This window comes from Phyllostomus discolor, chromosome 3 (assembly GCF_004126475.2).
Source record: "Phyllostomus discolor isolate MPI-MPIP mPhyDis1 chromosome 3, mPhyDis1.pri.v3, whole genome shotgun sequence".
Taxonomy (NCBI): Eukaryota; Metazoa; Chordata; class Mammalia; order Chiroptera; family Phyllostomidae; genus Phyllostomus; species Phyllostomus discolor.
In genome coordinates this window covers 146007937-146024194 of record NC_040905.2, presented here as the reverse complement: position 1 = coordinate 146024194, position 16258 = coordinate 146007937, and the positions used below count along the sequence as shown (strand labels likewise).

At 34.8% G+C, this 16258-nt stretch overlaps 1 pseudogene; it reads right to left on the bottom strand.

Moving 5' to 3' along the window:
* Nucleotides 1-12361: 12361 nt before the first annotated feature.
* LOC118499384 lies at nt 12362-15844 on the bottom strand (annotated as a pseudogene).
* Nucleotides 15845-16258: the final 414 nt, after the last annotated feature.

Below are 16258 nucleotides of genomic sequence, written 5' to 3'. Positions count from 1 at the left end.
GATGGCATGATCATCTAGGTGGAAAATGCAAGATGTGATGTACAAAACATCCACTAGAACTAATATATAAATTTAGCAAGATTTGCAAGTGCAAGGTTACTATGCACATCCCAAATATGTTTAGGCACAATATGAGATTGAAATTAAAATATATATATTTTAAATTAATATAAAGTTTGAAATGCTTTAGGATAAATCTGACCAAATATTTGAATGATTTAGACACTGAAAAATGTCAAACTTAGAAAAATTTTAAAACTTGAATAAATGGAGATATATTTCATGTTCATTGGTCAAAAAGTCCAACATTTTTATCAGTTTTCCACAGTTTGAACTATATTTTCTTTTGTTTAAGATTCTATTTATTTATTTTTAGAGAGGGAAGGGAGGGAGATAGAGAGAGAGAGAGAAACATCAATGTGCGGTTGCTGGGGGTCATGGCCTGCAACCCAGGCATGTACCCTGACTGGGAATTGAACCTGCGACATTTTGGTTCACAGCCTGCGCTCAGCCCACTGAGCGATGCCAGCCAGGGCTGAACTACATTTTCACTGCAATCTTTTTGACAAAGTTATTTTATACAATAAAGCCAATAACTAAATTCATACAGAAATGAAAAGTACCCAATAACAACAACACTACCAAAAAAAAATCTTGAAAAAGAATAAAAGATTATAAATATACAGCACGCAGAAGAGTGTGGTGTTGTTGATCAATGGAACATGACAGAGGGTCCAGAAGAGGGCCCACTGCATAAGGACAACCTAACTTTGACAAAAATGAAGTCAGCGTGTGCTGAGGGGCATATCGCCACAATCCCCAGTGTTTATTACCTCTGTGTCTACCTTTACCTCCTGCTCCCCAGAGCCCCAAGCTCAGCCAGAGATGAGAGCTGGGAGTCTTCCTATGACTTCCTGAGAGAGAAAGAACACTGCCTGGGGCATGTGCTCTACACATGTGCCCTTCTGGTTTTCAAATAATATTGCAGAGCTTCCCAAGCCTTATGAATATCTATTTCCAGCTTTTCCTTTTAAGCTTTGTTTATACTATTGTTTGCCCCAACTCTTACCTTCTACTACCTCAAGGAACCATGAAGTTAAGCAATTGCCTTTAATTTTTTGATGACAAAATGTCCTCCCCTACAAATCCTTTAGGGAAATGGTTGTTCATCCTGGGCTAGCTCCAAATTATGTCAGTATAGCTTTGCAATACAAGTGGGGTCTTCCAGGCAACCACTAGACAAGCTAAATAATGGCATTCTTTGAGAGTGACTCTGTGAAAGAGATCCTGCCCTCTTCAGCTCCTCCTCTGGCTGCCCTGTTGGTTTTCACTTGCAAATACTGGGAAAGCAGGTGGGAATAGAGAAAGCTCAAATGCCATAAGAGTTGTCAGTTCTTACGAAGATACAGCTATTTTTCCTGAATAAATGCTTCCCAGGTCACTACAAGCTTTTGGTTAATTATTAGATCTTTGAAATAGTTGATTTTAGTACTTTTTGTTATTTGCCACTTTTCTCATTGCTTTTATGGGGTACAGTAGTTTCAGAGGTCTTCTTTAGACCCCATCTTTTCTCCCGATTACTTCATTGCCTTTCTTCTCCTCCTCACCTCATTCCCATTGCACTTCCTCAGTATCTCCTTTCCCTCCTAAACTTATGTTCCATCATTTCAACCAGGTTATGTTGATTCTTACATTTCTTTGTTTATCTGCCTTTTTTGCTTCTCCATTCCAGAGAATGGCTATGAAAAACCATTAAAACTTAGATTTCTTGCATTTTAGTGTCACCACATGGATATAACTGCAATTTAAATAGGCCCTCAGTGCAGCTAGAAAATCTGCTTACCTTTCTTTGATTGCATCCTCCTCTAATCACCTTGAGTGAATGTTTTGCCAAATTTGTGCTACTCTTCTAAATCTTTGCTGTCACTCTCCTTCACAGTTGAACATTTTTTTATATATTTTTTTTCAAAGATTTTATTTATTTATTTTTAGAGAGGGAAGGGAGGGAGATAGAGAGAGAGAGAGAAACATCAATGTGCGGTTGCTGGGGGTTATGGCCTGCAACCCAGGCATGTACCCTGGCTGGGAATCGAACCTGGGACACTTTGGTTCCCAGTCCACACTCAATCCACTGAGCTACACCAGCCAGGGCACAGTTGAACATTTTTTATCAGAGAAAATAGAAAGCACCTTATGGGAACTTTTATAAAATTCCTATAGTTTATTACCCTTCAGGCAAGCTACTTCTCTTTTCTGACACATACCCCATATTGCTTCTTTATATACACAAATTGTAACTCATCCCTTTACCAATACAAAACTAACTGTGAATTTTAAAACTCAGAGTCTTCTGTGAAAGTGTAGGTAGGATAAGGACACAAAAAATGGGTGTGATGAACTGATTAGGAACAGGTACTTTTGTTTGGGAGAATGGGTAGAAGAATAATTCTGGCTGGTCTCCAAATCTGCATATGTTTGGCTGAATATGATGCTGTAGTAGAGGGAACTCATTAGCAATTACGTGAACAGCTCATTTTTGTTGTCTTTGGGGAAGTGTTAGGTAACATGTAGAATAAATGGTGTGCTCTCACTCAAGTCATCTCCTTCATCCTCTCTCAAAAATTTCCTTTTTTCTTTTTTTTCCAAAACCTTCTAATGACTCTCAGTGCCCACTAGACCAATTTCAGACTTTTCTGTTGGGGGTTTAATTTTATATAGCTTTTAGTTCCTAATATATTTCCTCAATCACATATATTTTTCTCATTTGCTTTTTTGATTCTGTGAAACATAATTTTTTGGGTTTATTTTGACTTTAGATTTATCTCTCTGTAAGATTGAGTCCTGACAAAGTACCTTGTTGATACTATTGCTTGTGAATGTGTAGTGGGTGAGGAGCTCTAAGGCTTCTAAATCAGTCCAGTTATTCATCTACAAAAACGCCTGCAGCCAGAAAGTGAGATAGCAAATGTACTGAAGAAATCAAATCAAAATCTCATTTTATTTTGATGATATTCCATTGTAGGTATCTACCTAAACACATCAATAAGAAGAAAATTTTGTATAATAAAACAAAGGAGCTTATTATAAGGATATAAAAATATGAAAACAAATGACATTAAAAGCTGTTCTAATGCTCAGCAGACTAAAGCCAAATAATCCAGTATAATGAAATGATTAGGTTGGAGTCTTAATAGATTCTAATTGTTAAGAATATAAATTATAGGTAAAATATTTTCCCATCTATAAGGTAACTGTTGAAAATTATTTTAAAATACAGATACCTAAACACTAAAGGTGGATTAATATTTTCTTTCTTAGTAGAGTATTAAATAAAAGGAAATGAAGTGGATATTACTAAACTAGTTTTTTTCTATTTTAATTTTTTAGTCATCACAACCTCAAAGAAAAATTGTTCAGATGATTTCTTTGATGAGACAGCAAGAAAGTTACTTTGTAAACATATTTATTGCTCATTACCTAAAATGTATTTGTTCTATGTGATAGCTAAAATATTTCAAGTAATTTAAATAAATTATTTGTTAGAACATTAGCAAGTGTTAAGTAGACCAATCAAAAAAAAAATGTCAGTGGAAGCTAAGCGAACCAGCCGAACACCAAGAACTGGCACACACTGGAGGCGACAGTCTGGCCCAGGGCGTGAACTGGCCTGGGGAAAGAGGAGTTCCAAAACAAACAACTGTTTTTCAAGGAGAGCTGGTCATTTTCTGAAAAATATTTCTATTCCAAAAAGCAACTGCAGCTTAATAGATAAGTATTGGCCTTCTGGTTTTCCTTTCTCTGTCATTATGTTTGTAGTTGTATAGCATTTTGAATATGCAAAAGTTGCTGGCAAAAGTAGCTTAAGAACCTAGGGCTTAGACCCGGGTGTCAGCAAAACTTGGCTTCAAGTCTCAACAATGTCACTTACTAACTGTCATCCTGGGCATGTCATTTACTTGTTCTGTTCTGTAAATCACAATTGGGTTATAATAATAGTTCTTAACTGATAGGATTACTCTGGGGATTAAAAATGAAATTATGTATAAATATTAACTGTTACTTTATTACATACATACACAGGGCAAATAAATTACTAATATTGGAGCAGTACTCAACATTCTTAATTATTACAATCTAATAAGACTGCAGATTAATCATTTCATGATACTGGATTATTTGGCTTTAGTCTACTGAGCCCTTTTCACTATTCATTTATTATTTCATGTGTCATCAAAACCATATCAACAGCCACAATGAAAGAGAGACAGAAAGAGGGACAGGGTGGAAGCTAAGCCTGAGCATGATCAGGCCGGTGAAGGGGCCCGGGTTTGACTATAGAGAACCTGAGAGGTCATGCTGAAACCTCTTTTATGTAGAGAAATGGAGAACCAGTGAAAGGATTGAATTCAATACAAACCTCCAAGCCAATTTTGGCAGAGCCAGGTTTGGGAATCAATTGACTAATTCTTCTCTACATATCAAGTAAGATTGTTTAAAGCAGTTGAACTAATATAATTTGAAAAATTTCCAAATGAATTAACTTATCTAACTTTATATAGATAGGCATGTTATATTTATTGTTTATCTTGTGGTATCCTATCTACATTGGAGAGTATGTTTTCTGAGAAGTAAAACAGACCCTTTAAATTTAAATGTATAAAATGGATTATATCTTAAATTACATATATTATTTGAGGTTAAGTACATTTCTGTAATTGCTCTTCATCTAGGAGGTATTTATATAATGGTCAGCTTAAGAAATGCCCAAACCTGTAGAGAATTTTTATGACTTTATTTGAGATGAACTGATGATAATTTCCAGGAAGCAAAAATCTCAACAGATTGAGAAAATACTCCAAAGAATGTGAGTTGACAGTTTATTTTATACATTACAATCTAAAGAGGAGGAGTTAGAAGTGTTACATGAAATTAATTGGTGGTAGAGCTGGGAGGCTGGAGAAAACAGAGCAGGGAAACCTCTGAGACTGGATTACATTGTTAGAGCATAAAGACATGATATTTGGGCAACAGGATAACAATGAGGGGTTTCATGGTCTCCTGGTCTGGTGGGAGGTTATGCCCTGAGGGGTCTGGGAAAAAAGGGGATTACTCTGACATTTCAAAGGGTATGTTATCACAGATGCAAAAAAACAATAGATAAGCTCAGTTAAGGTAAAGATTGATCATTGTCAAGGAAGGTACCAGCTGAAGACAAGACTTACCCACTATGATTCACTTTTAGCTTAGTTTTTTTTTAAGATTTTATTTATTTATTTTTAGAGAGGGAAGGAAGAGAGACAGAGAGAGGGAGAGAAACACCAATGTGCGGTTGCTGGGGGTCATGGCCTGCAACCCAGGCATGTACCCTGACTGGGAATCAAACCTGCGACACTTTGGTTCACAGCATGTGCTCAATCCACTGAGCTATGCCAGTCAGGGCTACTTTTAGCTTACTTTTAATATCAGATCATCCTGTGTGGTTACTTTAGTTTTTATTTTTTGTTTGCAACATTTTCATTCTTTGTCTTTAGTGAATTTATTGAGGAATTATTGGTTAATGAAATTATATAGGTTTCAGGTACATAATTCTATAACACCTTATCTGCATATTGTATTGTGTGTTCACTATCTCATGTCAAGTCTCCTTCCTTCAGCAATTATTTCCCATTTACCCTCTTCTATCCCCTCCACCCACCTTCCCCTCTGGTTATCACCATACTGTTATTTATGTCTATGAGTTGTGGGGGTTTTTTTTTTGCTTTTTTTGTTTTTCCTTCATCCCTTCACCTTCTATACCCAGTCCCCCAAACTCCTTTCCCTCTGACAGCTGTCAGTTTCTTCTGTGCCTCTATGAATCTGTTTTTATTTTATTTGTTAGTTCACTTTGTTCATTAGATTCCACATATGAGTGGATACATATGGTGACTGTCTTTCTCTCACTGGCTTTCTTCACTTAGCATAATGTTCTTCAGGTCCATCATGCTGTCTGTTCCAAAGGGCATGGTTTTCTTCGTTTTTTATGGCCAAGTAGTATTCTATTATGTAAAGGTACCTCCACTTTTTTATCGACTCACCTTGGGCTGTGGGCACTTGGGATGCTTCCAAATCTTGGCTACTGTAAATGATACTGCAATAAACATGGGGGTGTATATATTCTTTCAAATTAGTATTTTGGGTTTCTTTGGATATATTCCCAAAATCAAAACAACATGGTACTGGCATAAAAAGTAGATATGTACATCAATGGAACAAAACAGGGAGCCCAGAAATAAACTCATGCCTTTATAATCAGTTAACATTTGATAATGGAGTCAAGCACATACCGTGGGGGAAGGAGAGTTTATTCAATAAATGGCACTGGGAAAATTAGACAGATATGTGCAAAACAATGAGAATAGACCACCTTCTTTTACCACACACAAAAAACCTCAAAATAGATTAATGACTTAAATGTTATACTTGAAACTATAAAAATCATAGAAGAAAAGATAGGCAATAAAATCTCAAACATCTCTAGTAATAATATTTTTCTGACATATTTCCTCTGTAAAGGGAAACAAACAAAAATATAAACAAGTGGGACTACATCAAGTTAAAAAGTTTTTTCACAGTGAAGGAAACTATCAATAAAGTTAAAAGACAGCGCACTGAATGGGAAAACATATTTGCCAATGTTACACCAGATAAGGGGGTAATGTAAAAAATTTATAAAGGACTTATACAACTCAACATAAAAAAGATAAAAATAATCCAGTTTAAAAAATCTCAGAAGATTCTGAGAAGAATCTTCTCCAAAGAGGATGTACAGATGGCCAATAAACATATGAAAAGATGATCAACATCACTATCCATAAAAAAATACAAGTAATAAAGATTAAAACCACAATGAGATGTCATCTCACATCTGTCAGAAGGGCTATCATCAATAAATCAACAAACAAGTGCTGGTGAGGATGTGAATAAAAGGGGAACCCTTGTAAACTTGGTGGGGAATGCAGACTGATGAAGCCACTATAGAAAGCAGTATGGAGATACCTCAAAAAATAAAAAGTGTAATGGCTTATGACTGTGTGGTTACTTTAGGTCACGGGGGGGGCAAACACAAGGCCTGGGGCCTGAATCTGGCCCTCCACCTTGCTTTATCTGGGCTGGCACCTTGTTCTACCTGGCAGCCATGCCAAGCTCTTGCTTAACTGTTAAAGAGTAGTTACAGTTATACAGCCCTAAAATTACATTCAGCCCTCTGAAGGCAACCACAAGGCTGATGTGGCCCCTGGTGAAAATGAGTTTGACACCCCTGCTTTAGGTCTTTGAGTTTGTTCAGCCTGCCATTGGAGGCCTCACCTGAGCTTGTCAGGTTTAGTATGTGGTTTCTTTTTTCATTCATACAATATTTCATTTTTGTGTTTAGCTCAGTATATTAGGACATTTGTCTAAAATGAGTAATGAAGACTACTAATACTAACATTTACGCTTCCATTTTTCCTTATGCTCTAAAAGTATTATAAATTTAAATGAAAAAAAATGTAGGTAATCAGTAGATTTTTAAACCTCAATAAAGAAAGGAAGGGTTAAAGGGGGCAAGGAAGGAAGGAAGGAAGGGTTGGTTCTAATATTTTGCTATGGGAAACTTTGTTTTCCTTATTAAAGTTAAGAAAGTATCAGATGAGAAAACTGCTAGCTTTCTGTTTCTTGAGATAATTTCATTCTATTACTACATTTTATTATGCAATCCATAATTTTTCCACACATTTTTCCAAAATTATTACTCTATCAAAGATATTTTGAAATTCCTTTGATGTTCATATTCCTTCCAATTCTATTTGTCACCCTTCTAAGGTTACACTTAGATTACTAGAACAGCTTTCTGGTGGGTAGTCTTGCTTCTAGTTCATTTAACTCATCTGAGACAGCTAAAGCTCTATCTCATTTCTGTGCAAAAGCATTTTAAATGAACCCTACAGTTCAAATGATAAAGTCTCAAATCCTTGTCACTGAAAACTTTAACATTATACAGGAAGGGCCAAAAGTAGGTTTGCTCTCATGAGTATGGGAAACATAGTTTATTCTTCTGTTATTATTTATTAAGTATTGTATTACTTTCTGTATGAGCAACTATAAATTTACACTTGCCCCACCCTATATTATAAAGTAATGGGATCACCCTACATACAGATAATTAGAGAAAAGCATTCCCAATTTGTGATATTCAAGGCTTGGAACTAGATAGTGCCATTGGAATTAGGTCACGAGCTGTAGGAACTGAACTGGAAGCAGGTGTGAGCAATTCAGACCAGAATGTCAGATATGTTATTCCTCCTCCTCCTCAGAAATAGTCACTTTGCCAGGAGTCAAAGTGGAAGGATGGAGGGAATGCACTCAGAATAGTAATCCATACAAATTGTTCTAACTGATGGTAAGGAGAAAGGAAACTTTCAATACATAATGGCATAGTTCCAATATGTTAGAGGAGAGCTACAATGGAAAATTCAGAAATTTTAGCTGATGGTCAGAAACAAAATCAGTTTTGAAATAAATTCTTATATCTGTAAGTTCTCAGAGAAAGGTTAAAAAATGCATGTGGATAGAGTATTCTATATCATTTTCTGAGAAATTTTGTTTTCCCATATCTTTTTGTATAAAATTATAGTTGATATACAGTATTTTTTCTAAATGATAGTTTTATTTGTGTTGAAAAATACATTGGAAATTCTGCATATGCCCATGATCAACATATTTTCAATGCACATTACTTATACATTGGTGACATGGTTTGTTCTGAGAAGTCCTTTTTCAAGCTGAACCCCCAAACAGGAAAATCCCTGTATCTTTTTACTGGCCCTGACATACAATATTATACTAGTTTCAGGTGAACAACCCCATGACTGGACATTTATATAAGCTATGAAGTGACTACCCTGAGAAGTCTAGTACTCATCTGACACCATACACAGTTATTAAAATAGTATTGCCTATATCCCTATGCTGTACTTGACATCCCTGCAAATACTCTGTAGGCTTCCCAATAACTTCTAGAACCATGTGTCTTCAAAATTTTAATTTTTTTCAGTATGAACAATACAAACTCACAAGAACTTTGAGAATACTTAGGAAGACTGACAATAGTAGATAAGAAAGTAAATAAATAAATAAAGTCAAACAGTAAGAATGCTGTGGGGGAAAAAAACCCAGAAAGAAATAAAGAGTGGCCATGATGTTGATGTGTCTGTAATAATTAGAAAAACATCAGAGGGGACTTATGAACAGAAACTGAAAGGCAAAGGGTACATTGTATGGGGGCATCTGAAAGATGCACATTCTAGTTAGAGGCAGCAGTAATTCAAATACCTTGAGATTGGAGGATATTGGGAATGTTTACAAAAAACATGGAGTAGTGAAACTGGAAAGGAGCAAGCAAAGGCAAATGTGTTAGAAATTGGTGTCAAGGAAACCAGGGATCAGATAATGAAAGATATTTGTTTCTAAAATACAAACCTTTTGTTTATAAAATGCATTGCAAATCATTTTTCCAGTTTTTTTCTTGCCTTTGACTTTGTTTGTGGACAATTTTGCTGTACAGAAGTATTCAGTTTTTACCTAGTCAGTCATATCATTTTATTGCTTGTTTATGGCTTCCAAGATTTTATTCCAAGAATATTAAATATTTTTTCCTTTTCCTTTTACTATTTTCATGGCTAACTATTTCATATTTAAATTTCTACAACACCTGGGATATGTTTTGGCATACAGAGTGAAATAAAGATGCATTTATGTTTTCTCAAATGATTAACCAGTTATCCCAAGAATATGTACATATGTATACACTTAAATATGTATTTTTTCCTATTAGTGAAACCATTTTTGACACTAATTGAAAAGTCAACTTTATAATATGTTAAACTCCTTTTAGAAATTGTCACTGGATTCTATATTCAGTTTAATTAAAAGTCTATTAATGTAGTAAGACCAAGTTTTTGAGCTACTGCAACGTTTTATTATTTGTTAATATGTGACTGAGCTGGTCAACTTTCATTATTCTTCTTTTGGGGGAGACTTCATTCAACTCCTTTCTTTTTTTGAATTTTTTAAAATTGTTTTTCAAGTACACTCTACCTGTTTTATATGTTGTTTTCTTAAATGAGCTTTAAAATCACCATGCACAGTTTTAAAATGGTTGATATTTTTAGTGAGTTAGCCACTTAACTATATGCCTACTTTAAAAACAGATAATTTGTTTTAATTGTAACATATTCAAATCTGTGAATTTCATTTTCTTCTCTTAAATAATTCATTTTTTTGTTTTCCTTAGTTTCACATTGTCATATTTTGTCTACCTCTTGGAATGTAATAGTAATTATTTTTGTTTTATAATTAAAACATTAGGACTATGAAATAAACTTGAAGATTCAGAAAGAGTAGTTCCCCTGAGCATGCTCTTCTGAGTCTCAACTATCAGGAAAATCCTGGCTCCTATGTTCAGTGAATGCACTGTTCTACATAGGTTCTGGCTTTCTAAAGAACTCCCCAGTAATGCCTTCTGATATTCATATATTTCAATTTATATGTGATTTTAAAAATTTTTTAGGAAAGGTGAAAAGCATTTACTTTCTTTCACAATTTTATTCAATGCAGACCACTACTAATAAAGGTTTTTTAATTGTTGTTAATAACACAGCTTTAACTTATTTAATCACCAACATTATCAATTTATGTCAGATATATGCTGGTTGTTCAATCAATTCCAAAAGTTTAGTGTTACTCTACATAAAAAGTATAAACTAAGAAATTTCTTGGAACTTTAATGAACAGTATCCATGACATAATTGGTGTTATATTTTGACTTTTGATATCCACAAATGTGACTTTTTTAAAATGTTTATTCTGAAAAATTATAGCTTCACTGAAAGTTGCGTAAATAGTATCTTTCATTCTGTTTATAGGTTACACTTTATACAAAAATATATTATTGTCCTTTGCTGCATTAATGACATTTTGGTCAATGATAGATCACATGTATCACAGTGGGTCCATAAGATTGTGAAGGAGCTAAAAAACTTCTATCACTTGGTGACATCATTGCTGTCAGTAATGTTCTGATGCTGTTGTAAACAAATCTGCTAGTCTGTGAGCTGTGTAGAAGCACAGCACACACAGTTATGTACAGTGCATAATATTTGATAATGGTAATAAAAGATTGTTACTAGTTTATGTATCTTTACTGTACTTTTTATATTTAGATATGTTTAGATACACAAGTATTTACAATTATGTAACAACTACCTATAGTATTCACTATAGTAAAATGCTGTATAGATCTGTGATCTAGGAACAATAGGCTGTATCATATAGACTATAGTAGGCTATACTATGCAGATTTGTTAGTGTATACTATGATGTTCACACAATGAAATCACCTAGCAACATATTTCTAACAATGTAGCCCTGTTGTTAATTGATGCATGCCAGTGTTTAAATTAGGAAATTTAATAATAATAGCAATAACACACGTATACTTCAGAGATATTACAAGTTTGGTTCCAGAACACTACAATAAATTGAATATCATAATAAAGTGAGGTATATTCCCTAACACATATGTTATGTTTATACTAAACTTTAGTCTACTAACTGAGCAATAGCATTATGTCCAAACAAACCAAAGTACATACCTTAATTAAAAATATTTTTTTGCTGAAAAACGCTATCATCTGAGACTTCAACAAGTTGCATTCCTTTTACTGATGGAGGTGTAACAGTGGCAAATTGTAACCCACCCCATCATTTATTTAACACTGTTTCTGTAAGTGCTGACTTGGACTAATAATGTAGCTTGTAGATAAACAGCTTGTTTGTATAAGAATCCTGGGAACTAACTTCAAAAGATACAGACTCTGACCTTCAGTCATCCCAGCTCCGGGAAATTTACTGACCTTCAACTGTAAAACCAGGATGAAATAAAGCCAGGTTGAATCACACCAGGTCGTCGCTTGACCAGTTTCAAGGTCCTTATTGGAATGGACTATGCTGTTCTTCCCGTAGAGAATTTTTTAATCCCCTCCCTCATCTCTTTGCTCTGCTTTCCCTTCCCCTCCTTATAAAAACCTCTGTCTCCACTGAGATGTTACATGGGCTTTAGGACAAGAATGTCCATCTTTTCAGATTGCTGGAATCTGAAACAAGCCCTTTCCTTTCCTAAAAAGCTTGTCACACAAGTTGGGATTTTATTGTGGCAAGCTGCTCAGCCTGTGTTTGGTTACAGAGGTTCTTGCCTCAATGTTGATGGTTGCTGACTTATCAGGGTGGTGGTTACTGAAGTCTGGAGTAGCTGTGAAAATTTCTTTAAATAAGGCAGCAATGAAGTTTACAGCATCAATTGACTTTTCCCTTTACAGATAACATTTCTGTAGCAATGCACGCTACTTGATAGCATTTTGCTCACAGCAGGACTTTCTTTCAAAATTGAAGTCAATTTTGTCAAAGTCTTATATTGCTTTATCAACCAAGTTTATGTGATATTTTAAATTTTTTGTTGTCATTTCAACAACCTTCACAGTATCTTCACCAGGAGTAGATTTCATCTGAAGAAACCATTTTTTTGTTCATCCATAAGAATTAACTCCTCATTGTAAAGGTTTTATCATGAGACTGCAGCAATTCAGTCACCTCTTCAGGCTCCACTTCTAATTCGACCTCTCTTGTTATTTCTACCACACCCACAGTTACTTCCTCCACTGGAGTCTTGAATCCCTCAAAGTCACTCATGAAAATTGGAATAAACTTCTTCCAAACTCCTGTTGAATTTAATATTTTGACCTTTTTCAAGAAATCACAAATGTCCTTAATGGAATCTAGAATTATAAATCCTTTTCATAAAGTTTTCAACATATTTTGCCTAGATTCATCAGAGGATTACCATCTGTGGCAACTATAGCCTTATGGAATGTATTTATTAAATAATAAGGCTTGAAATTACTCCTTGAAACATGGGCTGCAGCATAGATGTTGTGTTAATAGGCATAAAAACAATATAAATCTCATTGTATGTCTCCATCTCCACCCTGGATGTTGGGTGACCAGGTGTCTTGTCAATGAGCAGCAGTATTTTGAAAGGAATCATTTTTCTAGCTATAGGTCTCAACAGGGGGCTTAAAATACTTAGTAAACCCATAAAATCTCTGAGACCACAGTCTATAATGTTAGTACCTATGTTTTCTTCTATGTAATTTATGGTTTTCGGTCTTATATTCAGTTCTTTGATTTAATTAAAGTTAGCTTTTCTACATGGAGATAATCAGTAGTCTAGATTAATTCTTCTACATGTGGCTTTCCAATTTTCCCAGCACCATTTATTGAAGAAGCTACCTTTTCTCCATTGTAAAGTTTAGGGTCCTTTATCAAAACTTATTTGCCCATATACTTGTGGGTTTATTTCTGGACTCTCAATTCTGTTCCATTTGCTTTTCTGCCAATACCATGCTGTTTTGATTATTATCACTTTATAGTATAATTTGAAGTCTGGGAATGTGATACCTCCAGCTTCATTCTTTTTTTCTCAGGATTGCTTTTGCTATTTGGGGTCTTTTGTGGTTCCATACAAATCTGATAATTATTTTGTTCTATTTTTTTAAATGTCATGGGGATCTCAATGACATCATTGAGCACCTTGATGCATTGAACCTGTATATTGGTTTGGGAAATATGGCCACTTTAACTATGCTAATTCTTTCAATGCATGAACATGGGAGATTTTTTTATTTTGTGTCTTTTAAAATCTCTTTCATTACTGCTTTGTAGTTTTCAGTATATAATTCCTTCACACCCTTTGTTAAGTTTGTTGCTAGATATTTTATTCTTTTTGTTGCAATTGTAAAAGAAACTTTTTTCCATTTTTTTCTGAAATTTTATTGTTAATGTATAGGAAATCAGTGGGATTTTTACATTGATTTTGTATCCTGAAACTGTATGTGTTTATTGTTTCTAACAGTTTTATTTTTGTGGAGTCATTAGGAATTTCTATATAAGGAATGATGTCATCTTCAAAAAAAGTGAAAATTTTAATTCTTCATTCCCAATGGATGCTTATTGTTTCTTTCTCTTGCCTAATTGCTCTGGCTAGGAATTTTAGAACTATATTGGATAAGAGTGGTGACAGTGAACAGTGACCCAGCAACCCTTCCTCTGGGTATCTACCTGAAAAATTTGAAAACATTTATTGCAAAGGTATATGCACTTCTATGTTCATTGTAACATTAATCACAGTGGCCAAGTCATGGAAACAACTGAAGTGTCCTTCAGTAGACATTTAGATGAAGTTGTGGCCCATACGAGGGGATCCAAAAGAACCCAGAGTTTATTTATAAAAAATTTGTGTAATTGTTTTTACATGTTAAACTTCAGTCACCTTCAAAGTACTCTCCACATGATGCAATATACGTATCAAGACATTTTTTTCCACTGCTCAAGATAGTTTTTGAACTTTTGTCAGTTTTGATGCTTTTGAGTGCTTTTGTTGTTTGTTTCACATCTTCCACATTGGCAAAACATTTCCATTTGAGGAATTTTTTCACCTGAAGAAACAAGAAAAACAGTCACTCAGGGTGAGACTGAGTGAATAGAAAGGGTGGGACAGGGGGGTCATGCTGTTTTTGTTCAAAAACTACTGAACACTCAGCTCAGTGTAGGCAAGTATGCACATAAATCACTCATCATGAAATGGGCAAATGCGTTGGAACCATCTTCAAAAAATAATTCATATGATTTCACTCATATGTGAAATATAAAACTGAAAGCAACCAATAAACACATAAGAAAAACTTAACAGAAAGAAACTCGTAGACACGAAGACAGCAGTATGGTGGTTCCCAGAGGGCAGTGGGGTGGGGTTGTAAAGGGTAAACAGGGTCCAGTGTTTGGGGATGGAAGGAGATATGACTTTGGGTGGTGGGCACATAATGTAATATACAGGTGATATATCATATGAATTGTACACTTGTAAACCTCTATGATCTTATTAACCAATGTCACCCTAATAAATTTAATTTAAAAATATTCAGTAAACCATGTTGCAAACAGATGTTCTTTCATCCAGATTGTGTTGTTCCATCCACAGAGCACAATCCAAGTAGATTTAGAGTACCATAGGCTGAAGGGCTCTATGATTTTTGTTATAGTAAGTGAGCAGTGGCTTCAGTTTGAAGTCACCAGCTGCATTAAACCCTAAAAGGAAATCAGCTTGTTCTTGAAGCATTTAAACTAGTCATTAACTTCTCTTCGTTAGCTGTGAAAGTCCTACCTGACATATTCTTTCAATATAATGCTGTTTCAACTACATTGAAAATCTATAGCCATGTTAATTTATTATCTTAGCTACATCTTCTGGATAACTTGCTACAGCTTCTGTATCAGCAGCTGCTGCTTCATCTTGCACTTTTATGTTATAGAGGCAACTTCTTTCCCTAAAGTTCATGAACTATCTGCTAGCTTCAAATTTTCCTTCTGCAGCTTCTTCACCTCTCCCATCCTTCACAGCACTGAAGAGAAATTAGAGCCTTGCTTTGGATTAAGTTTGGGTTTAAGGGAATGTGGCCAGCATGATCTTATATTCAGACCACTATAACTTTATATCAACATTAAACCTGTTTCACTTTCTTATCTTTCATTTGTTTATTGGAATAACACTTTTAATTTTGTTCAAAAATTTGTCTTTGAATTTACAGCTTGGCTAACTGGCACAAGAGGCCTATGCTTTCAACATGTCTTCCTCTCTGAACTTAATCACTTGCAGCTTTTGATTTAAAGTGAGAGAAATGTGACTCTTCCTTTCACTTGAACACTTAGAATTCATTGTAGGGTTATTTATTAGCCTAGTTTTAAATTGTTGTGTCTCAGGAAATAGGGAGGCTGGAAGAGATGGAGAAAGATGGAGGAATGGTTGTTCGGTGCAACAGCCGGAACACATACAACATTTATTAATTAAGTTTGACATTTTACATGGGAATGGTTTGTGGTACCCCAAACAATTACAATGATAACACAAAAGATCACTGATGTCATAGCACCATAACAAATACAATAATAAGGAAACTTTTTGAAATATTGCTAGAAGGAACAAAATGTACCACAGAGGCATGAAGTAAGCAAATGCTGTTGAAAAAAATGGCTCAACACCAGATTTTCACAAACCTTCAATTTGTAAAAATTGCAATATCTGTGAAGCACAATAAAGCTAAGGACAATAAAACAAGGTATACCTGTAGTA